Source organism: Adiantum capillus-veneris, chromosome 30, assembly GCF_014529385.1.
Source record: "Adiantum capillus-veneris isolate H3 chromosome 30, ASM1452938v2, whole genome shotgun sequence".
Classification (NCBI taxonomy): Eukaryota; Viridiplantae; Streptophyta; class Polypodiopsida; order Polypodiales; family Pteridaceae; genus Adiantum; species Adiantum capillus-veneris.
In genome coordinates, this window is record NC_140960.1 from 26,375,544 (window position 1) to 26,401,555 (window position 26,012).

General features: G+C 40.3%; 3 pseudogenes; all 3 read left to right on the top strand.

The window, feature by feature from the left end:
- The first annotated feature begins 10,546 nt into the window (after positions 1-10,546).
- On the top strand, positions 10,547-11,501 carry LOC147417707 (uncharacterized; annotated as a pseudogene).
- Positions 11,502-21,815: 10,314 nt separating this feature from the next.
- LOC147417708 (uncharacterized) lies at positions 21,816-23,585 on the top strand (annotated as a pseudogene).
- A 914-nt stretch (positions 23,586-24,499) lies between these two features.
- Positions 24,500-25,584, top strand: LOC147417709 (uncharacterized; annotated as a pseudogene).
- Positions 25,585-26,012: the final 428 nt, after the last annotated feature.

Below are 26,012 nucleotides of genomic sequence, written 5' to 3' on the forward strand. Positions count from 1 at the left end.
TGCCGGTGATCCTGTTCCACAAAAGCAACTGATTACACTTCTCCTTGATACGGTGAAGGACTCTTCTTATGATAACATTGTTACTATTCTCTCTAATAAAGATGGTCTTGATTTCGACCAAGCCTGCATGTCTTTAATTGAATACTCTCAACGTCAATAACGTCGTAATGCTAGTCATGAAACAGCTATGATTTCACACGAGGAGACTGAGTCACAACAGATGGAACGGGCTTTTTATGCTCGAAGGCGTCCATTTCAACGAGGAAACCGCAGAGGTGGAAGTCGCGGTAATATTTTCTCTCGTCTCAAATTTCCTAATAAGCAATGTTCTTACTGCAACAGAAATGGCCATACTGAAGATGATTGTTGGGCACGTCAATATGATGAAGAACACAATATTACCACAAAACAACCACGTTTATCTAGAGACTCTTCTTCTTCTTCTTGTGAATATTGTGGACGATCTGATCATCCCACTCATATGTGCTATAAGCGTCGATTTGACACAGATCGGAATAGAGCATATGCTACTGAACATCAAAACAACATTGTACCAGAAACAAGCTGCGTCCTATGTTCAGTTGCTCCAGACAGAATACTTCATGTACGCGATGGATCACTTTTTATTGTCGATTCTGGTGCTACAGGAAATATGACATATCAGTCTAAGTGGCTTCATAACTATCATCCACTGCCAGTTCAACGTGTTGTTTATCTTGCCGATGATACTACTTGTCAAGTAAAGGGTATTGGAGACTTATATCTTGGTACCTTATCTTCTTCCACTCGAATTTTGCGAGGAGTATTACATGTACCAGATCTTCAACGTAATCTTCTTTCAGTTGCTAGACTTGTTGATCTTGGTCTGTTTGTTGGATTTGATCATACCAAATGCCGAATTGAGAAAGATGGACAGACTATAGCCACTGCTCCTCGAAATGGTAATTTGTTTGAACTCTCTCTCAACGATGCTGTAGCAAATGTTGTCACTGCTCCAGGTGATCATGATTCCAAAGTATGGCATCACCGTTTTGTTCATGCTGATTTCTCAAAACTCCTTGATCTTCAACGTCGTGATCTTGTTCATGGCATGGATCTTAAAGCCCATCCTCATATGGGAATTTGTGAATTTTGTGCTCTTGGGAAACACAATCGCAAACCCTTTCCTCTTTCAAATACAACTCATTCTCATGACATATTGGATCTTGTTCATACTGATATATGTGGACCTCTACCTTCTTCGAGATCACAATATCGCTACTTCATTACTTTCATTGATGATTTCTCAAGGTATACGACTGTATTTCTACTTAGACAAAAATCTGAAGCCTTATCTGTTTTCAAACAATTCCACAAGGCTGCGGAACTTCAAACTGGTCGTCGCCTTAAGAAGCTTCGTAGTGACAATGGAGGCGAATATGTTTCTCGAGAGTTTGTGAGTTACTGTGCTGACAGTGGAATTCATCATGAACACACTATTCCATATTCGCCTCAACAGAACGGTGTTGCTGAACGAAAGAATCGCACTATTCTCAATGCTGTAAGATGTATGCTGATTCATTCTGGATTATCTCGTGTTTTTTGGGCTGAAGCTACTTTGACAGCAGTATTTCTTCAGAATCATCTTCCTACTACTGCACTCTCTGTTAAGATACCCATCACAGCATGGACAGGTGACATTCCTTCTGTATCTCATTTTTGAACCTTTGGATGTATTGCTTATATTCATGTTCCCAAAGAAACACGAACAAAGCTTGATGCTCCTGGTCTTAAAGTTATTTTTATTGGATATTCTGACACTTCCAAAGGCTACAAATTCTATGACCCTTCCTCCAAGAAAGTAATTGTGAATCGTGATGCTACTTTTAACGAACAGCTTATGGGAGGCTCATGGTCCATGGATGATTCTGATGATACTAAATCATTGCTTCAAGCTTTTCCATTTCTTTCAGAAGATGAAACTCTTCCTATAGAGCAACTTTCCTCTTCACAACCATCCATTCCGAATGTCGCCAATGATGATATTGATATTTTTGTTGATCTGCCTATTGATTTTGAACATGGCTCATGTCATGTTTATGATGACGATATTGCTGATAATGCTTTTTCTACTTCCGAAGATCCAGTTACTTATGATGAAGCTATTTCTTCACCACAAAAGGATCAATGGCAAGAGGCTATGGAAGCAGAGTACGATTCTCTTATCTCTAAAGGTACATGGATACTAACTGAATTACCTCCTGGTCGTACAGCTATTAAATGTAAGTGGGTGTATAAGACAAAAGTAAAAGCAGATGGATCTTTTGACAAGTTCAAGGCGCGTTTAGTTGCAAAAGGTTATTCCCAAGTAGCTGGTGTTGATTATCAAGAGACTTTTTCACCAGTTGTTCGCATTACAAGTGTTCGAGTTTTATTGGCATTTGTTGTTCAATTTGATTTAGAAGCTCATCAAATGGATGTGCGAACTGCTTTTCTTAATGGTGACTTGGAAGAGGAAATTTATATGGAACAACCAGAAGGGTTTGTTATTCCAGGTAAAGAAGACCTTGTTGCTCAACTCCATAAGGCACTATATGGTCTCAAACAAGCTTTGCGAGCCTGGTATACAAAATTTGATCTTTTTCTCACCTCTAAAGGATTCATCTCTTGCTCGTCAGACCCCAACTTATACATAAAACGCCAAGGTAACAGTTTTGTGATTCTTGCTCTTTATGTGGATGATACCATCCTTGTTTCCAATGATTTGGGATTTCTTCAGCAAGTGAAAAAGTTATTGTCTTCTGCATTTGATATGGTGGATCTTGGAGAGATTCACTCGTGTCTTGGCATTCAAATCCAACGGAACCGTACAAAAGGTATTTTATTCCTTCGACAGTCAAAGTTTATTGCAGATACTATTCAAAAATTTGGTATGGAATCTGCACATTCAGCCAACACACCTTGTCTTACAAGCTCTACGAAGAACACTTCTGACAATGGCGGTCAACTTGTCACAAATCAACCTTATGCTAACTTGATTGGATGTCTTCAGTTTGTTGGCATGAACACTCGTCCTGATATTTTGTTTGCTGCTAATTATCTTGGACAACATCTTGCATGTCCTTCTCTTAAGCATTGGTCTGCTGCAAAGCGTGTGTTGAAATACTTGAAAAGCACTACAGATTTTGGTTTAGTCTATCGACGACAACTCACATCGGATTCTATGCAATCTCTTTCTCTTTTGGGTTACACCGATGCAGACTGGGCAAGCTCACATTTATCTATGCGATCTACTAGTGGAAATTGCTTCTTTATAAATGGTTGTCTTGTTTCTTGGACTAGCAAGAAACAACGTTGTGTTGCAGTTTCTACGACTGAGTCAGAATATGTTGCGGCATCACTTGCAGCTCGTGAGTTGATTTGGCTTCGACAAATGCTGGTTGATATTGGTCACTCTCCTCTTTCTAGCACACCCTTGCGGTGTGACAACCAAAGTGCTATTAGTCTTGCAAAAGACTATGTTCAACATAATAGGTCAAAGCACATTGCTGTCCATTATCATTATGTCAGGTATGAAGTACGCAAAGGAACCATTATGGTTGAACACTGTCCAAGTGACCAGATGATTGCAGACATTTTGACCAAAGGCCTCAACGAGTCACGTTTCATCCTCTTGCGCTCGGAGCTTGGAGTTGCTTCGACCTCACTCTTTCTAGATTAGCTTCTTTGCTATTGTAATAGCTTTGTACATATGACATTGTAATCTTTTAGGTACCATGCACTATGCACACTCCACATTTGCACATTGTGATCTCTAAGTCACTTGAATATTTGTACATAGATGCACAATTCACTTTCACATCATCATCGCTGGTTCATATTTTCACATTGTATAGGGGCTTGGGTTTTTCCCTTGAACTCCCCAAGGGTTTTTTCATCCAAAGCTAGAGACCTTTGTTTGAGTGGGGGTGTTCGAGCTATATATGGCTCACTCTACTCAACTTGGTCTCACCTATATATTTGTATCTTGTCCTCAATATGAATCAGTCTTTGGGAGCGTATACGGTGTGTCTCTTGTCTCGTCTCTCTCTTTCTCTCTACATCTCAACAAGTAACATGTGTAACTATAGCCAACCTTACCTATATTACCCATAAAAGTACCACCAAAAGATCAATAACTTTTGGTTGACTACTATACAAGACTTGAAAATGTATGACATTGCAAAATTGACTCAAAGGTGGATACCTTATAGGGTTGTCAAATTGGATACATAGGAGCGAGAGATATAAAATGTTTATTTGCATTTGCAAAAGGCTTCCTTTTTTTATTTTCATATGTAGGATTCCTTGAGGTTACCGCCCAATATTAAAATCTTTCCATTTAAGAAATTAACATCTAACCGCTTTTGCTTGATGCTTATAACCCTTAGCCACACAACCATTCTTTGATTCCATGTAAAGAGAGAGAATGATAGAGCTTGAGATCTTGCAAGCAGGCATGCATTGTCATAATAATCAATATCTAATTCTCCTAAATGATTTTCTCATGTTAAACTGATCATTTAATATGGGGAAGTGCGAGAGGAGGAAAAGCTAGAATATTGGTTAAGCTAGCAGATCGGCCACAGTAGGGATCCAAAGGAGGGAAAATAGGGATCCAAAGGGGGGGCCATCTACAAAAGAGCCATGTGCAACAATGGGCTAGAAAGACCCTAAGGTTCAGTCCATTAAGACTTCCAAAATGCTAAGGTTCCAAAATTCAAAGGTTGTGTCCAAAGGTCAACCATGGGGGAATTGGATGCTTTGTGTGTGTCCCAAAAGTCTTTACAAATCCCTACATAGGAGGGGGCGATCCTTGCTTGTAGGGGATGAGAGAGAAAGTCACAGACACACACACACACACACAAGCTCCCTTTACACAAAGGGAATGAGGGACACATGTCAGCTCCCTAGCCCAGATGCCCACAAGGTGTACCCAATTCCTATTGGATGGCCTTGGAGGTGGAACAATGAGAATTATGCTAGAGTAAATCTAGTTTAATTAATTTAAAAACACTTAATAAAAGAACCAATGAGAATTAAGCTCTCTAGAAGACTATTTGACAGTCTCCCAAGGGGACCAATGAGCATTCAACAGCCCAATGGCTTGCCTGATTCCTATTGGCCAGGAGGCAAAGGGGTCCAATGAGCGTTTAGTTGCATTTACTAATTACCTAAAGCTCTCACAAAAGGTCAGAAGGATATCACTTATACTGCTTAATTACCATTGGCTAACCCTGGGGAGGTCCAATGAGGTTGTAGCATGAGCAAATAGCAAGAGCGGTTGAGCAAGAGAGAGAGGGGGCTGAATTTTCAAAGGCATTGTTGACTCACACACACACACCACTCATGTGTGGAAGTAGGAAGACACTCTCTCTCTTCTCAAGCTCTAATGGAAAGCTTATCACCTACTCCAATCTTGTGAGAAGGGAGGCCTACACCAACAACTCTTGGCTTTGTGATGCAAATCCAACCAAGATCCAAGCTTCAATGCATGCTCATCTCCTCTAACATGCTAATTACTAAGCTAAGCTATGCTAATATGAGTGATTATGTGAGGAGATGTACATCTTTCTCGTAAGGATACTCCTTCCTCCTCTCAATCTACTCTCATACCCCGCTAGCTCTCACCATCTTCGAAGGTGTGTGAGGTCTTGGGTCTGAGACCATGAGGGAATTGATGTTGTGTTTGATAAGTGTTCTGCTAGTTGCATGAAGTTTCCATCTTCATTTCACTAGCTAGTCTTGAAGGAACACAAAGAATTGTATTGTACAATGTCTCTCTTGATGGGAGAAACCATAATACAAAGCCTTTTGGAGGGGGGACCGGCTCCATGAGAATCCGGTCCTCAGCTGTTGTCAATAGCTTAATTTATCTCTCTTTTGAAAGTATTATTCATGCTATCTAACTAGGTGTTATGATTTTTGTTGCTCTCTCTCCACCCAAGCACTCTTGTTATTCTCATTAGGAAACTATTCTAATGAAATGCTCACTATGTTCATGCTATTTTCCGCTACACACAAGTTACTAGGCCATTAAATGTTACATGCACACAATTAAGAGAGCACACAATGGATATGGAGCTTCAAAATATAACATAATAAGGTGACTGCATACAATAGAATTCAAAAACACAAAACCAATAGCAATTGAGCTAACAAGACAAGGACTATCACTCTTCATGAGAGACTAGCCCAACCATATAGGGGCGAGAGCTTCCCACTACTTTCTTGGGTATCTGTTAGGCATGGTACATTACAAAAACACATTGTATCAATCATGGGCATGGCATGTTGCTCAATAAACGAGTTGTGACTTACTTGGTTAATTTTGATTGTATTTTCGTGTTTTATGAAAGGTATGTGCATATGGGGTATTTTTCAATCTAGGTATTAATATGTTCAAAGAAGACTATATCTTTTGCCAAAAAATACCAATGAAGAACTTAAAAGAGTAAGAGAAAGCATGCATGATTGATGGTAAGCATGTAACCTTATTATTTTTTAGTTGAAAACCAAGATGCACTATTAACATGTCCCTTTAGTTCAAATGATTAAGTGCAAATGAGTCCAACAAAATGCAAACCAAAAAAATTGAATCCAATTAGATCACTTGAATTCAATTTAAAGAGAATTTGAACCATAGCATTGTTCATGAGGCCTCAATTGTCTACATTTTAAAGCAATTAAGTCAAATGCTAGACCCAAATGCTTCCAATCAATAGCATTTAAAATAAAGTTATCCTAGACCCAAATTGACTACATTACAACTAGGTCTAGAGGCATCAAATGAGTGGGATTGAGATAAATTGAATTAAATTTCATGTTGATTGAATTTCAAACATGTCCGACATAGAGAACTTTAATCGTAAACGAGTTAAATTAGTGCATTAAAGTGTAACAAGTTCAAGTAACAATTGATAGAACATGGGTGCATAACCTTGATGTTTTGATCAGATGTATGTATGATTTCACTCATTTGTGACTGTCATTGAAAATGAGTGGACCAAAAGAGTGAAATCGAGTTTCATTCTATTGAAATGAGTTTGACCAAGAAAAATTGAGTTTAGAGGAGTCAATTTATTAAGTGGCATTAGATCTATTTCAATTGGTTTTTGTACAATAAACCCTAAGTAGCTATAATTGTGTGTAGTAAAGTCTGATAGGTTAGTCTAAAAGGATCTATATATTCTAATATGATGCAACTCAATGCATTTGGATACAACTAGAATTAATTAAGGTCTATGAAGCTATATATGGTGCATTGGGGGTCATAAGTATATAAATGATGTAGATGTTTTAATTTAATATACTTACACTAATTTTACATTAAGCATTTCTATTAAAATTTCTCACTTATCTGGATGAACTTTACTTACATTAAATGTACTCAAGTAAATGGTAACACTTATATCTATTTCTAGATAAACAAACTTACTCCTGACAACTATGGTTTGAGAGCTTTGACTCATTAGAAACTATTACCCAATGGTTACCATTTACTCAAGTAAATGGTGATATTTATTTCTAGATAAACAAAAATTCTCTCAACAACCATGTTTGAGAGCTTTGACTCATTCAAAATTCTTACCCGATTGTTCTACTTTGTACCACAAAAGAAGATCAACTAAGCTTGTTGAAAACTTTGAAGAAATCTAGGTTTTAAATACACCTCCACGTTAATATTTTGACCTTGTATTCCAACATAATATGAAATATGTAAGTATTTTGATTTACTAAAGTTATAACTTGATGCTTGTGGCCCAAGCTTATGGACATATTTTGAGAAGTTAATGAGACTTTTGAATAATCAACACAACGTGGATTGTACTTCTAGGGTATCCAATTTACATTTGAATTGGATGTTTTCTTCCTATAGATTGTGATCTAGTTTGTGTTTAGGATTTTATCATTGATATTATTTGGAGGAATATAACAGAAATTGTTCAAAACAATTACAATAATCTCCATCATCTTGTAATATCTTTTCCTCTCTAAGGAGAGTGTGTGCAGTGGTGGTACTTGCAAATCAATGATAGAGTGTGTGAGATATAAAATGTTTTGATCCCTTCCCTTTTATAGCTTTGTCTATAACTATGAGACTTAATTTTGCTTTTTTATTTATATTCGAAAAATAATATATCAATTAAGAAACTTAGTTGATGATCGAGCGAGTGACCATGATATTTGTCAATAATTAGTTGTTTAACTATGCTTAATGAATTTTTACTAAAATGAAATTAGGGGTAGACAAACTTTCTACAATAAGAGTCAATTACTTGATCCATAGTAAGTGAAAAAGTACCAAATGAAACACCCTTTGCTATATAGGAGTTTCTAAACTACTAGATGAGGATGCCAAAGAGCTAGCTACTATGTAGGAGTTCATGACTTACTATATGAACTTACTAGATAAAGACGTCCAAGAACAGGCTTCTATATAGGAGTTTATGATTTACTAGATGAACTTACTAGATCAGAACGTCTAAGAGCAAGCTACTATATAGAAGTTTGTGATTTGCTAGATGAATTAGAAAATTGCTAGCTTACTTGCTAGATTAAATGTGAAAACTCCTACTTGTAACTAGGAATTATTGAGCGTGTACTCTAACTTGCTATCTAGAAACACGTTCAAAACTCCTTGTGCAATGGAAAGAGACAAAATAGTGCTAAGGTGGGAAAATCATCCTGCAGTGCAATATCGAATCAACAGCATAACTACATAACAGTCGTGGATGTGGCTGGTGGGCGTAGGGTGGTGGAGGTGGAGGTGCGGGCCTCTACGGCAGAATATAATAATGGGGCCTCGTCGGCGCCGTCGGCGGACTGCATGAAGGTGGGCGAGCTTTTGCTCGAGTTTTCGTCCGGCCATTTCATCGCCCATTATCCCGGCTCCTCCTTTCCCTTCCACACGGCTACAGGTAATCCAACTACACCGCGTCTGCATGAGCGCGCCTCTGGGCTGGGCACCGACGCGGATGCCGTGGCTGGCGCTGCCCACCTGTATGTGCTCTTCCCCATGCCCCGCCTCCATACGTGCCTCACTCCCCAAGAGCACCTCACCATTTCCCGTCTTTTGCACAATCATGTCGCTATCTCTAACTCTCCTTAGCAGCTTAATTATGCGTCATGAAGACATTAATGATTAAGTCAAGTCTCCATTGGCGCTGCGTCTACTAAGGCGCTCTCGCGCCAAGCGGGTGCGCATGTTCTGGGGTCGCTTTGGCGCAGTGAGGGTAGCTCCCCATGAAGATATTCAGCAGGAGTTAACTATCACGACATCCAGCTTGACATCCATGACAGTCAAGGCGATGGCGAAGGAAGATGAAGGTTGTACACACATTAATAGTGCAGATCAGGACAACGAAGAGATCATATTACAGCTGCAAAGCCCGCAGGTATACACATAGCTTATGACGAAGCTGACGGTGATGATAAAAGCAAAGCCTTGGGCTCCAAAGCTTGAAAACATCAGCGAATGAGGACAGGAAGAATGATCTCCATAAGGACAGCATCGGAATAAGGACAGCATCGGAAACAAGCTTGCATAAGTTACATTATATCTAAGGCACCTCGGCAATGTTGGAATAAAATAAAATATCACAGTTGTCATGTCTCGAGAAACCAAGAGACACCAATACCTTTTCATATCCACGCAAGCATCCCTATAACTGTAACCACAATCATGGAATGAAACAAGCCCGAGTACCCGCCTATCTCTGTGTATATCTCTCTCTCTCTCTTTGTATCTAAATCTCTCTCCTTCTCTGTGTAACACACACACACAATAATGTAATCTCTCTTTCTCTAATGCCTTACCACGCTGTCTGTGATAGTGGACTCCCTCCTGGGCCATCCTGTCAATATGGTATCAATCGCCGGGACGGCATGGATTCCCTAGGCATGCGCACCAATATGCAAGTGTGTCCACCTTTTCCCATCACCATCGGCCTGCCTGTACAACCCACTGCAGCCTTTGAGGCTGATGTCGAACTCAAGAACGTCCCTACCTTGCTGCCTGTCGTAATGCACGCGACCCAATCTGTGCTTGCTACTGCCAATGGCCATGCTCTTGCACAGCCTGATCTTTTGTCGTGCTGGCTAACTATACATGAACATGGCACGTCGTGCAAGATCCGTCACCAAGGGCACCTTGTTGCAGATGCCACCAAGCCAGATGTTGCCAAGAATGTCGTTAATGCTGCTGCAGCCCAATCTGTTGCCACTCCTGCGAATTCTTCACCTGCTGCTTGCGATACTACTGAACAGGCAAAACGAGCATTTGTTGATGACAATACTACCACAACACTTGCTGCGGCCAATTTCACATATGCCGCCTGTGCAGCCTCCAACTATAAAGCCATTGTGGAAACCGTCCCTGAACTGGATATCGTGTAGATGACGAAGCCCCAATTTTCTGATGGTCATGATGCTGCAGCTATTCATTTTGTATACCATGGAACCCATGATGATGACGATGAAAATTCCATGATCAACACATTCCTTGCTTCACTACAGCCCTGTGCAGATGGACTTGCTATTGCCCAACTTCATGCAGACGCACGTACAGCCGCAATCAATAGCTAATACATGCTGTGAAGTCGACCTATTGTCGGACAATGAACCTGCAGCCGATGTAGAATATGAAAAGGAAGATGAAGTTCGTGCCCCTACTGCGGATGAAAATGCTGATGTACCTGCCCAAGAAGTAGATGAAAACGCTGCTAAGACACCTGTCTCACATCCAATCGATGGCGATGAAGTACCCACCCGGAATGACGCAGCCAAGAATGACATCCCTGCTACGGAAATTACTCTTGCAGCACCCAGCCCTGCCATGCTCGCCACCTTGCGTTGTGAATACTGTGGCCACCATGCAGATGAAGAAGACGAGGTTATCACCAACTTCCTGGCTTCTCTTGAAGAGGAACACACAAACTTTGACCTGCAGAAGGCCACCTCTGAACACTTCAAAGGCAGCAGTTTGTTTGGGGATCACCCTATGATAAATGAGCCTGCTCTGACCAAGATGAAGAGATAGCAGTTGCTTCCTCCTACATGTACCAAACACAAGTTGATGATGCAAAACGTGCAGATGATGGTGAAACTGATCCAACCTTGATGGAAATCATTAGAAGGGTGCCTCGCCCTTACAACATGGATGCTGCTGATGCATTTCATGTTGTCCCCAAGTACAAATATTGTTGCGGTGGCTATCACAATCATTGCTCAACATCATGTCGCCCTGTTAAGATTCAATCCCACAAGCATGAAGATCCATTCAATGATGGTGTATGCGGCTAGCACAACTGATCATTTTTGTTGGCTCGTGTCGTATACAAAAGGGGGGAATAAATGTAGATCTTCATCCACGACACTCGAAGCTTTCTCACGAGTGCTTGATGCATCTGAAGCCACGATGGAAGATGAAACCTCACCATCGAATTTTCACCTTCAACAACTTCTTGATTGATCCCGGATAACACCAAATCCGAGATACAAACCCAAAATTTGTTTTCTCCTTCTTGCACTGATTGCAAAGCAATCACAAAAACAAAAAGCACTTTCCAGCTCATCGAGGCACTTCTCATGCACAATAAAATCTTCTCTTGGCATTCAGCTGAGGGGGGATGTTGGAATAAAATAAAATATCATAGTTGTCATGTCTCGAGAAACCAAGAGACACCAATACCTTTTCATACCCACACACGCACCCCTATAACTGTACCCACAATCACGGAATGAAACAAGCCCGACTACCCGTCTATCTCTGCGTATATCTCTCTCTCTCTCTCTCTCTCTCTCTCTCTCTCTCTCTCTCTCTCTCTCTCTCTCTCTCTCTCTCTCTCTCTCTCTCTCTCTCTCTCTCTTTGTATCTGGATCTCTCTCGTTCTCTGTGTAACACACACACACAGTAATGTAATCTCTCTTTCTCTAATGCCTTACCACACTGTCTCTGATAGTTGACGCCCCACCATCAAGACATGTTTGGTGATGCTATATTGATGACAAGCTACACAACATATTCACTTCTAATCACGAGTTAATCGATAGCCTTTACCCCTTTTTATTGAACCTTTGTATTCATTATTGTATTTGATAGGATAAAAGGAGTGATGTAGCTCCTCATAAAATATTCATTGTAAAAGGAGTGATGTAGTTCCTCATAAAATATTCATTCTAAAAGGAGTGATGTAGCTCCTCATGAATATTTGTACATTCAATGATTTTTATAATATAACGATGGGTGTATATAGAGATGTGGGTTTTTTCCTTGATCCCCCAAGGGTTTTTTCATCCACAGTTAGGGACCCTTATTTGATCGGGGGTGTTGACCTTATATGTGAAGCTACTCAATATATGGATTACATATATAGCTTCTCTATATAGAGCACCGAGGTCCCCTCTATATATACATCATCTCATGTGTGCATTCTACACACTTGGACTTCTATTTCTGTGCTCTCTCTGTCTCTCTCAACAATGATGACGACATCGTTGGCACCCCCTCTCCAAAACCTTGAAGAATAGATGAGCCATGTTATATAAATTGAATGTTGTGGAAGGGATGCAAAAAAGTAGGAGATGTAGGCAGGAGAGGAGAGTAAACTAAGAAAAACAAGTGTTTTTTTTTGTGTAGAAGATAAGAAGGAGCTTGAGGGAAGCTTGGGGAGAAGTCTTTAAGGAATCTCAGAAAGACACTGAGCGAGATTTGGAAAAACCAAGAGCGAGCAAAGTCAGAGGGGGGACGAGAGTGGAACTTGATTACAAAACTTAATCGTTAACAACATTATGCTATCATAATTAATTTCTCATTAATTGTTTGTGACATGTTTGTGAACAAAGGACAATAAGGTTGCTAACAAAGGGTAGTGTGGGCGAGGGTGCAAACTTTCTCATTCGAATATGTAATCTTCCCCTTAAAATCTACAACACTTTGATTCATCCATGATCTTCCTATCATCCTTTGAATATCTGAGAGTGTTAGAAAGAATATAATCCCCTTCTTGACCTTATTATTGTGCCACAATGCCCTTCTTCTTGCCCGTAGTTATCCGAAGAGAAATGGGGAAGGAACAGTCTTTGCACACACACAAATGACATAACTATCTTTCCCAATCGACCAAGTCATTGGTTACCATCCATCTTTGTGCCCTTGATCTTCAATTCAAGCTCCAAGCATCTCAGTTTTCTCCTTGGTTTGAGCCAATTGAAGCTCCTTTTCATTGGGAAATGCTAAGCACCAATTGAAGAAGTGGTAGAAATGGATTGCATCATGCCACCTTGGCATACCCACTACCTTGGCAAAGGGAAGAGAGGAGAGCAGCCCCTGATGGAACGTGGGATCAACGCCTGAAGATTGTCAGATGATCGTTATCGTTGGATTTCCTAGGGAATGAAACATTTTCCCACGTTTTCAAATTCAGGGTTTGAACCCATCCCCCCTCCTCCAAAACTTGTTCGTCTCCTCGAGCTCTTCGATTTGAGTTCTAGGTTTGCGTCAATCGGAGTTCGCAGCAGAAAATTATGCTGTTTTTACTGCAATTGAGCTTGACGTAGCTTTCTTCGTCCTACTTCTTCGTGAAGCGTCCGCGATCGTTTTTCTTATTTTGGCGTTAACTTTTTCGAGAAGATTTAGCTTTTTGCTATTCATATTGTGGCCGTCAATCTTGCGTCTCACGCCACTCTATTTTGAGGACTCTTTTATTATTAACGTCTCCTTTACCCTGCCGTTTTTGGGTGACGTCTCTTACATTTTTGGAAGTTTCTTGAGCATCCTTCTTACGTTTATCGTTGACAGAACGCAGTCCTCATATCTCTCTCATTCTCAATTGCGGCCTTCACCATATATGGTGTGCAAATTCTGCGATCTTATCTTATACGTCTTCTCGCAACAAGATATGGCTATGAATATTCTCGTCAACGGCTTTCCTTCTGGCCAGCGTTCTGTTCCTACTTTCCAAGGTCAAGGTTTTTCAGGCTGGAAAGCAAAGATGTTGTTAATTCTTGAAGGCGATGAACTCTCCGATGTTGTTCTTGGAAATCGTGTTTGTCCGCCTCAGCCTGTTGATACGGATAATGATAACGTGCTTATCACTGAAGGACCTATATTTGAAGATTGGAATGTTGCCTATACGGATTGGCAACGACGTGATAAAGCAGCTCGTCGGTATATTCTTTCTGCTCTTACTGATTCCCTTTTGCTTGATATGTACAAACTGCCTACTTCCCACGACGTATGGAAGTACCTTATTGCAAACTTTCAGAAGAAATCTGTCATAGAAATACTTTATTTGAGAGGGTTGCTTAACAAGTTACAATATGAAGTTGGTACTGCCATGACGGGACATATTGAATCTTTCAAATCTATTATTAATCAACTTGCTGCTGTCGGTGATCCTGTTCCACAAAAGCAACTGATTACACTTCTCCTTGATACGGTGAAGGACTCTTCTTATGATAACATTGTTACTATTCTCTCTAATAAAGATGGTCTTGATTTCGACCAAGCTTGCATGTCTTTAATTGAATACTCTCAACGTCAAGAACGTCGTAATGCTAGTCATGAAACAGCTATGATTTCACACGAGGAGACTAAGTCACAACAGATGGAACGGGCTTTTTATGCTCGAAGGCGTCCATTTCAACGAGGAAACCGCAGAGGTGGAAGTCGCGGTAATATTTTCTCTCGTCTCAAATTTCCTAATAAGCAATGTTCTTACTGCAACAGAAATGGCCATACTGAAGATGATTGTTGGGCACGTCAATATGATGAAGAACACAATATTACCACAAAACAACCACGTTTATCTAGAGACTCTTCTTCTTCTTCTTGTGAATATTGTGGACGATCTGATCATCCCACTCATATGTGCTATAAGCGTCGATTCGACACAGATCGGAATAGAGCATATGCTACTGAACATCAAAACAACATTGTACCAGAAACAAGCTGCGTCCTATGTTCAGTTGCTCCAGACAGAATACTTCATGTACGCGATGGATCACTTTTTATTGTCGATTCTGGTGCTACAGGAAATATGACATATCAGTCTAAGTGGCTTCATAACTATCATCCACTGCCAGTTCAACGTGTTGTTTATCTTGCCGATGATACTACTTGTCAAGTAAAGGGTATTGGAGACTTATATCTTGGTACCTTATCTTCTTCCACTCGAATTTTGCGAGGAGTGTTACATGTACCAGATCTTCAACGTAATCTTCTTTCAGTTGCTAGACTTGTTGATCTTGGTCTGTTTGTTGGATTTGATCATACCAAATGCCGAATTGAGAAAGATGGACAGACTATAGCCACTGCTCCTCGAAATGGTAATTTGTTTGAACTCTCTCTCAACGATGCTGTAGCAAATGTTGTCACTGCTCCAGGTGATCATGATTGCAAAGTATGGCATCACCGTTTTGTTCATGCTGATTTCTCAAAACTCCTTGATCTTCAACGTCGTGATCTTGTTCATGGCATGGATCTTAAAGCCCATCCTCATATGGGAATTTGTGAACTTTGTGCTCTTGGGAAACACAATCGCAAACCCTTTCCTCTTTCAAATACAACTCATTCTCATGACATATTGGATCTTGTTCATACTGATATATGTGGACCTCTACCTTCTTCGAGATCACAATATCGCTACTTCATTACTTTCATTGATGATTTCTCAAGGTATACGACTGTATTTCTACTTAGACAAAAATCTGAAGCCTTATCTGTTTTCAAACAATTCCACAAGGCTGCGGAACTTCAAACTGGTCGTCGCCTTAAGAAGCTTCGTAGTGACAATGGAGGCGAATATGTTTCTCGAGAGTTTGTGAGTTACTGTGCTGACAGTGGAATTCATCATGAACACACTATTCCATATTCGCCTCAACAGAACAGTGTTGCTGAACGAAAGAATCGCACTATTCTCAATGCTGTAAGATGTATGCTGATTCATTCTGGCTTATCTCGTGTTTTTTGGGCTGAAGCTACTTTGACAGCAGTATTTCTTCAGAATCATCTTCCTACTACTGCACCCTCTGGTAAGATACCCATCACAGCATGGACAGGTGACATTCCTTCTGTATCTCATTTTCGAACCTTTGGATGTATTGCTTATATTCATGTTCCCAAAGAAACACGAACAAAGCTTGATGCTCCTGGTCTTAAAGTTTATTTTATTGGATATTCTGACACTTCCAAAGGCTACAAATTCTGTGACCCTTTCTCCAAGAAAGTAATTGTGAATCGTGATGCTACTTTTAACGAACAGCTTATGGGAGGCTCATGGTCCATGGATGATTCTGATGATACTAAATCATTGCTTCAAGCTTTTCCATTTCTTTCAGAAGATGAAACTCTTCCTATAGAGCAACTTTCCTCTTCACAACCATCCATTCCGAATGTCGCCAATGATGATATTGATATTTTTGTTGATCTGCCTATTGATTTTGAACATGGCTCATGTCATGTTTATGATGACGATATTGCTGATAATGCTTTTTCTACTTCCGAAGATCCAGTTACTTATGATGAAGCTATTTCTTCACCACAAAAGGATCAATGGCAAGAGGCTATGGAAGCAGAGTACGATTCTCTTATCTCTAAAGGTACATGGATACTAACTGAATTACCTCCTGGTCGTACAGCTATTAAATGTAAGTGGGTGTATAAGACAAAAGTAAAAGCAGATGGATCTTTTGACAAGTTCAAGGCGCGTTTAGTTGCAAAAGGTTATTCCCAAGTAGCTGGTGTTGATTATCAAGAGACTTTTTCACCAGTTGTTCGCATTACAAGTGTTCGAGTTTTATTGGCATTTGCTGTTCAATTTGATTTAGAAGCTCATCAAATGGATGTGCGAACTGCTTTTCTTAATGGTGACTTGGAAGACGAAATTTATATGGAACAACCAGAAGGGTTTGTTATTCCAGGTAAAGAAGACCTTGTTGCTCAACTCCATAAGGCACTATATGGTCTCAAACAAGCTTCGCGAGCCTGGTATACAAAATTTGATCTTTTTCTCACCTCTAAAGGATTCATCTCTTGCTCGTCAGACCCCAACTTATACATAAAACGCCAAGGTAGCAGTTTTGTGATTCTTGCTCTTTATGTGGATGATACCATCCTTGTTTCCAATGATTTGGGATTTCTTCAGCAAGTGAAAAAGTTATTGTCTTCTGCATTTGATATGGTGGATCTTGGAGAGATTCACTCGTGTCTTGGCATTCAAATCCAACGGAACCGTACAAAAGGTATTTTATTCCTTCGACAGTCAAAGTTTATTGCAGATACTATTCAAAAATTTGGTATGGAATCTGCACATTCAGCCAACACACCTTGTCTTGCAAGCTCTACGAAGAACACTTCTGACAATGGCGGTCAACTTGTCACAAATCAACCTTATGCTAACTTGATTGGATGTCTTCAGTTTGTTGGCATGAACACTCGTCCTGATATTTTGTTTGCTGCTAATTATCTTGGACAACATCTTGCATGTCCTTCTCTTAAGCATTGGTCTGCTGCAAAGCGTGTGTTGAAATACTGAAAAGGCACTACAGATTTTGGTTTAGTCTATCGACGACAACTCACATCGGATTCTATGCAATCTCTTTCTCTTTTGGGTTACACAGATGCAGACTGGGCAAGCTCACATTTATCTATGCGATCTACTAGTGGAAATTGCTTCTTTATAAATGGTTGTCTTGTTTCTTGGACTAGCAAGAAACAACGTTGTGTTGCAGTTTCTACGACTGAGTCAGAATATGTTGCGGCATCACTTGCAGCTCGTGAGTTGATTTGGCTTCGACAAATGCTGGTTGATATTGGTCACTCTCCTCTTTCTAGCACACCCTTGCGGTGTGACAACCAAAGTGCTATTAGTCTTGCAAAAGACTATGTTCAACATAATAAGTCAAAGCACATTGTTGTCCATTATCATTATGTCAGGTATGAAGTACGCAAAGGAACCATTATGGTTGAACACTGTCCAAGTGACCAGATGATTGCAGACATTTTGACCAAAGGCCTCAACGAGTCACGTTTCATCCTCTTGCGCTCGGAGCTTGGAGTTGCTTCGACCTCACTCTTTCTAGATTAGCTTCTTTGCTATTGTAATAGCTTTGTACATATGACATTGTAATCTTTTAGGTACCATGCACTATGCACACTCCACATTTGCACATTGTGATCTCTAAGTCACTTGAATATTTGTACATAGATGCACAATTCACTTTCACATCATCATCGCTGGTTCATATTTTCACATTGTATAGGGGCTTGGGTTTTTCCCTTGAACTCCCCAAGGGTTTTTTCATCCAAAGCTAGAGACCTTTGTTTGAGTGGGGGTGTTGGAGCTATATATGGCTCACTCTACTCAACTTGGTCTCACCTATATATTTGTATCTTGTCCTCAATATGAATCAGTCTTTGGGAGCATATACGGTGTGTCTCTTGTCTCGTCTCTCTCTTTCTCTCTACATCTCAACAAGTAACATGTGTAACTATAGCCAACCTTACCTATATTACCTATAAATGTACCATCAAAAGATCAAAAACTTTTGGTTGACTACTATACAAGACTTGAAAATGTATGACATTGCAAAATTGACTCAAAGGTGGATACCTTATAAGGTTGTCAAATTGGATACATAGGAGCGAGAGATATAAAATGTTTATTTGCATTTGCAAAAGGCTTCCTTTTTTTTTTTCATATGTAGGATTCCTTGAGGTTACCGCTCAATATTAAAATCTTTCCATTTAAGAAATTAACATCTAACCGCTTTTGCTTGATGCTTATAACCCTTAGCCACACAACCATTCTTTGATTCCATGTAAAGAGAGAGAATGATAGAGCTTGAGATCTTGCAAGCAAGCATGCATTGTCATAATAATCAATATCTAATTCTCCTAGATCCTTGCTTGTAGGGGATGAGAGAGAAAGTCACAGACACACACACACACACAAGCTCCCTTTACACAAAGGGAATGAGGGACACATGTCAGCTCCCTAGCCCAGATGCCCACAAGGTGTACCCAATTCCTATTGGATGGCCTTGGAGGTGGAACAATGAGAATTATGCTAGAGTAAATCTAGTTTAATTAATTTAAAAACACTTAACAAAAGAACCAATGAGAATTAAGCTCTCTAGAAGACTATTTGACAGTCTCCCAAGGGGACCAATGAGCATTCAACAGCCCAATGGCTTGCCTGATTCCTATTGGCCAGGAGGCAAAGGGGTCCAATGAGCGTTTAGTTGCATTTACTAATTACCTAAAGCTCTCACAAAAGGTCAGAAGGATATCACTTATACTGCTTAATTACCATTGGCTAACCCTGGGGAGGTCCAATGAGGTTGTAGCATGAGCAAATAGCAAGAGCGGTTGAGCAAGAGAGAGAGGGGGCTGAATTTTCAAAGGCATTGTTGACTCACACACACACACCACTCATGTGTGGAAGTAGGAAGACACTCTCTCTCTTCTCAAGCTCTAATGGAAAGCTTATCACCTACTCCAATCTTGTGAGAAGGGAGGCCTACACCAACAACTCTTGGCTTTGTGATGCAAATCCAACCAAGATCCAAGCTTCAATGCATGCTCATCTCCTCTACCATGTTAATTACTAAGCTAAGCTATGCTAATATGAGTGATTATGTGAGGAGATGTACATCTTTCTCGTAAGGATACTCCTTCCTCCTCTCAATCTACTCTCATACCCCGCTAGCTCTCACCATCTTCGAAGGTGTGTGAGGTCTTGGGTCTGAGACCATGAGGGAATTGATGTTGTGTTTGATAAGTGTTCTGCTAGGTGCATGAAGTTTCCATCTTCATTTCACTAGCTAGTCTTGAAGGAACACAAAGAATTGTATTGTACAATGTCTCTCTTGATGGGAGAAACCATAATACAAAGCCTTTTGGAGGGGGGACCGGCTCCATGAAAATCCGGTCCTCAGCTGTTGTCAATAGCTTAATTTATCTCTCTTTTGAAAGTATTATTCATGCTATCTAACTAGGTGTTATGCTTTTTGTTGCTCTCTCTCCACCCAAGCACTCTTGTTATTCTCATTAGGAAACTATTCTAATGAAATGCTCACTATGTTCATGCTATTTTCCGCTACACACAAGTTACTAGGCCATTAAATGTTACATGCACACAATTAAGAGAGCACACAATGGATATGGAGCTTCAAAATATAACATAATAAGGTGACTGCATACAATAGAATTCAAAAACACAAAACCAATAGCAATTGAGCTAACAAGACAAGGACTATCACTCTTCATGAGAGACTAGCCCAACCATATAGGGGCGAGAGCTTCCCACTACTTTCTTGGGTATCTGTTAGGCATGGTACATTACAAAAACACATTGTATCAATCATGGGCATGGCATGTTGCTCAATAAACGAGTTGTGACTTACTTGGTTAATTTTGATTGTATTTTCGTGTTTTATGAAAGGTATGTGCATATGGGGTATTTTTCAATCTAGGTATTAATATGTTCAAAGAAGACTATATCTTTTGCCAAAAAATACCAATGAAGAACTTAAAAGAGTAAGAGAAAGCATGCATGATTGATGGTAAGCATGTAACCTTATTATTTTTTAGTTGAAAACCAAGATGCACTATTAACATGTCCCTTTAGTTCAAATGATTAAGTGCAAATGAGTCCAACAAAATGCAAACCAAAAAAATTGAATCCAATTAGATCACTTGAATTCAATTTAAAGAGAATTTGAACCATAGCATTGTTCATGAGGCCTCAATTGTCTACATTTTAAAGCAATTAAGTCAAATGCTAGACCCAAATGCTTCCAATCAATAGCATTTAAAATAAAGTTATCCTAGACCCAAATTGACTACATTACAACTAGGTCTAGAGGCATCAAATGAGTGGGATTGAGATAAATTGAATTAAATTTCATGTTGATTGAATTTCAAACATGTCCGACATAGAGAACTTTAATCGTAAACGAGTTAAATTAGTGCATTAAAGTGTAACAAGTTCAAGTAACAATTGATAGAACATGGGTGCATAACCTTGATGTTTTGATCAGATGTATGTATGATTTCACTCATTTGTGACTGTCATTGAAAATGAGTGGACCAAAAGAGTGAAATCGAGTTTCATTCTATTGAAATGAGTTTGACCAAGAAAAATTGAGTTTAGAGGAGTCAATTTATTAAGTGGCATTAGATCTATTTCAATTGGTTTTTGTACAATAAACCCTAAGTAGCTATAATTGTGTGTAGTAAAGTCTGATAGGTTAGTCTAAAAGGATCTATATATTCTAATATGATGCAACTCAATGCATTTGGATACAACTAGAATTAATTAAGGTCTATGAAGCTATATATGGTGCATTGGGGGTCATAAGTATATAAATGATGTAGATGTTTTAATTTAATATACTTACACTAATTTTACATTAAGCATTTCTATTAAAATTTCTCACTTATCTGGATGAACTTTACTTACATTAAATGTACTCAAGTAAATGGTAACACTTATATCTATTTCTAGATAAACAAACTTACTCCTGACAACTATGGTTTGAGAGCTTTGACTCATTAGAAACTCTTACCCAATGGTTACCATTTACTCAAGTAAATGGTGATATTTATTTCTAGATAAACAAAAATTCTCTCAACAACCATGTTAGGAGCTTTGACTCATTCAAAATTCTTACCCGATTGTTCTACTTTGTACCACAAAAGAAGATCAACTAAGCTTGTTGAAAACTTTGAAGAAATCTAGGTTTTAAATACACCTCCACGTTAATATTTTGACCTTGTATTCCAACATAATATGAAATATGTAAGTATTTTGATTTACTAAAGTTATAACTTGATGCTTGTGGCCCAAGCTTATGGACATATTTTGAGAAGTTAATGAGACTTTTGAATAATCAACACAACGTGGATTGTACTTCTAGGGTATCCAATTTACATTTGAATTGGATGTTTTCTTCCTATAGATTGTGATCTAGTTTGTGTTTAGGATTTTATCATTGATATTATTTGGAGGAATATAACAGAAATTGTTCAAAACAATTACAATAATCTCCATCATCTTGTAATATCTTTTCCTCTCTAAGGAGAGTGTGTGCAGTGGTGTACTTGCAAATCAATGATAGAGTGTGTGAGATATAAAATGTTTTGATCCCTTCCCTTTTATAGCTTTGTCTATAACTATGAGACTTAATTTTGCTTTTTTATTTATATTCGAAAAATAATATATCAATTAAGAAACTTAGTTGATGATCGAGCGAGTGACCATGATATTTGTCAATAATTAGTTGTTTAACTATGCTTAATGAATTTTTACTAAAATGAAATTAGGGTAGACAAACTTTCTACAATAAGAGTCAATTACTTGATCCATAGTAAGTGAAAAAGTACCAAATGAAACACCCTTTGCTATATAGGAGTTTCTAAACTACTAGATGAGGATGCCAAAGAGCTAGCTACTATGTAGGAGTTCATGACTTACTATATGAACTTACTAGATAAAGACGTCCAAGAACAGGCTTCTATATAGGAGTTTATGATTTACTAGATGAACTTACTAGATCAGAACGTCTAAGAGCAAGCTACTATATAGAAGTTTGTGATTTGCTAGATGAATTAGAAAATTGCTAGCTTACTTGCTAGATTAAATGTGAAAACTCCTACTTGTAACTAGGAATTATTGAGCGTGTACTCTAACTTGCTATCTAGAAACACGTTCAAAACTCCTTGTGCAATGGAAAGAGACAAAATAGTGCTAAGGTGGGAAAATCATCCTGCAGTGCAATATCGAATCAACAGCATAACTACATAACAGTCGTGGATGTGGCTGGTGGGCGTAGGGTGGTGGAGGTGGAGGTGCGGGCCTCTACGGCAGAATATAATAATGGGGCCTCGTCGGCGCCGTCGGCGGACTGCATGAAGGTGGGCGAGCTTTTGCTCGAGTTTTCGTCCGGCCATTTCATCGCCCATTATCCCGGCTCCTCCTTTCCCTTCCACACGGCTACAGGTAATCCAACTACACCGCGTCTGCATGAGCGCGCCTCTGGGCTGGGCACCGACGCGGATGCCGTGGCTGGCGCTGCCCACCTGTATGTGCTCTTCCCCATGCCCCGCCTCCATACGTGCCTCACTCCCCAAGAGCACCTCACCATTTCCCGTCTTTTGCACAATCATGTCGCTATCTCTAACTCTCCTTAGCAGCTTAATTATGCGTCATGAAGACATTAATGATTAAGTCAAGTCTCCATTGGCGCTGCGTCTACTAAGGCGCTCTCGCGCCAAGCGGGTGCGCATGTTCTGGGGTCGCTTTGGCGCAGTGAGGGTAGCTCCCCATGAAGATATTCAGCAGGAGTTAACTATCACGACATCCAGCTTGACATCCATGACAGTCAAGGCGATGGCGAAGGAAGATGAAGGTTGTACACACATTAATAGTGCAGATCAGGACAACGAAGAGATCATATTACAGCTGCAAAGCCCGCAGGTATACACATAGCTTATGACGAAGCTGACGGTGATGATAAAAGCAAAGCCTTGGGCTCCAAAGCTTGAAAACATCAGCGAATGAGGACAGGAAGAATGATCTCATGAAACCATCAGCCAATAAGGCCAGCATCGGAAACAAGCTTGCATAAGTTACATTATATCTAAGGCACCTCGGCAATGTTGGAATAAAATAAAATATCACAGTTGTCATGTCTCGAGAAACCAAGAGACACCAATACCTTTTCATATCCACGCACGCATCCCTATAACTGTAACCACAATCATGGAATGAAACAAGCCCGAGTACCCGCCTATCTCTGTGTATATCTCTCTCTCTCTCTTTGTATCTGAATCTCTCTCCTTCTCTGTGTAACACACACACACAATAATGTAATCTCTCTTTCTCTAATGCCTTACCACGCTGTCTGTGATAGTGGACTCCCTCCTGGGCCATCCTGTCAATATGGTATCAATCGCCGGGACGGCATGGATACCCTAGGCATGCGCACCAATATGCAAGTGTGTCCACCTTTTCCCATCACCATCGGCCTGCCTGTACAACCCACTGCAGCCTTTGAGGCTGATGTCGAACTCAAGAACGTCCCTACCTTGCTACCTGTCGTAATGCACGCGACCCAATCTGTGCTTGCTACTGCCAATGGCCATGCTCTTGCACAGCCTGATCTTTTGTCGTGCTGGCTAACTATACATGAACATGGCACGTCGTGCAAGATCCGTCACCAAGGGCACCTTGTTGCAGATGCCACCAAGCCAGATGTTGCCAAGAATGTCGTTAATGCTGCTGCAGCCCAATCTGTTGCCACTCCTGCGAATTCTTCACCTGCTGCTTGCGATACTACTGAACAGGCAAAACGAGCATTTGTTGACGACAATACTACCACAACACTTGCTGCGGCCAATTTCACATATGCCGCCTGTGCAGCCTCCAACTATAAAGCCATTGTGGAAACCGTCCCTGAACTGGATATCGTGTAGATGACGAAGCCCCAATTTTCTGATGGTCATGATGCTGCAGCTATTCATTTTGTATACCATGGAACCCATGATGATGACGATGAAAATTCCATGATCAACACATTCCTTGCTTCACTACAGCCCTGTGCAGATGGACTTGCTATTGCCCAACTTCATGCAGACGCACGTGCAGCCGCAATCAATAGCTAATACATGCTGTGAAGCCGACCTATTGTCGGACAATGAACCTGCAGCCGATGTAGAATATGAAAAGGAAGATGAAGTCCGTGCCCCTACTGCGGATGAAAATGCTGATGTACCTGCCCAAGAAGTAGATGAAAACGCTGCTAAGACACCTGTCTCACATCCAATCGATGGCGATGAAGTACCCACCCGGAATGACGCAGCCAAGAATGACATCCCTGCTACGGAAATTACTCTTGCAGCACCCAGCCCTGCCATGCTCGCCACCTTGCGTTGTGAATACTGTGGCCACCATGCAGATGAAGAAGACGAGGTTATCACCAACTTCCTGGCTTCTCTTGAAGAGGAACACACAAACTTTGACCTGCAGAAGGCCACCTCTGAACACTTCAAAGGCAGCAGTTTGTTTGGGGATCACCCTATGATAAATGAGCCTGCTCTGACCAAGATGAAGAGATAGCAGTTGCTTCCTCCTACATGTACCAAACACAAGTTGATGATGCAAAACGTGCAGATGATGGTGAAACTGATCCAACCTTGATGGAAATCATTAGAAGGGTGCCTCGCCCTTACAACATGGATGCTGCTGATGCATTTCATGTTGTCCCCAAGTACAAATATTGTTGCGGTGGCTATCACAATCATTGCTCAACATCATGTCGCCCTGTTAAGATTCAATCCCACAAGCATGAAGATCCATTCAATGATGGTGTATGCGGCTAGCACAACTGATCATTTTTGTTGGCTCGTGTCGTATACAAAAGGGGGGAATAAATGTAGATCTTCATCCACGACACTCGAAGCTTTCTCACGAGTGCTTGATGCATCTGAAGCCACGATGGAAGATGAAACCTCACCATCGAATTTTCACCTTCAACAACTTCTTGATTGATCCCGGATAACACCAAATCCGAGATACAAACCCAAAATTTGTTTTCTCCTTCTTGCACTGATTGCAAAGCAATCAAAATCACAAAAACAAAAAGCACTTTCCAGCTCATCGAGGCACTTCTCATGCACAATAAAATCTTCTCTTGGCATTCAGCTGAGGGGGGATGTTGGAATAAAATAAAATATCATAGTTGTCATGTCTCGAGAAACCAAGAGACACCAATACCTTTTCATACCCACACACGCACCCCTATAACTGTACCCACAATCACGGAATGAAACAAGCCCGACTACCCGTCTATCTCTGCGTATATCTCTCTCTCTCTCTCTCTCTCTCTCTCTCTCTCTCTCTCTCTCTCTCTCTCTCTCTCTTTGTATCTGGATCTCTCTCGTTCTCTGTGTAACACACACACACAGTAATGTAATCTCTCTTTCTCTA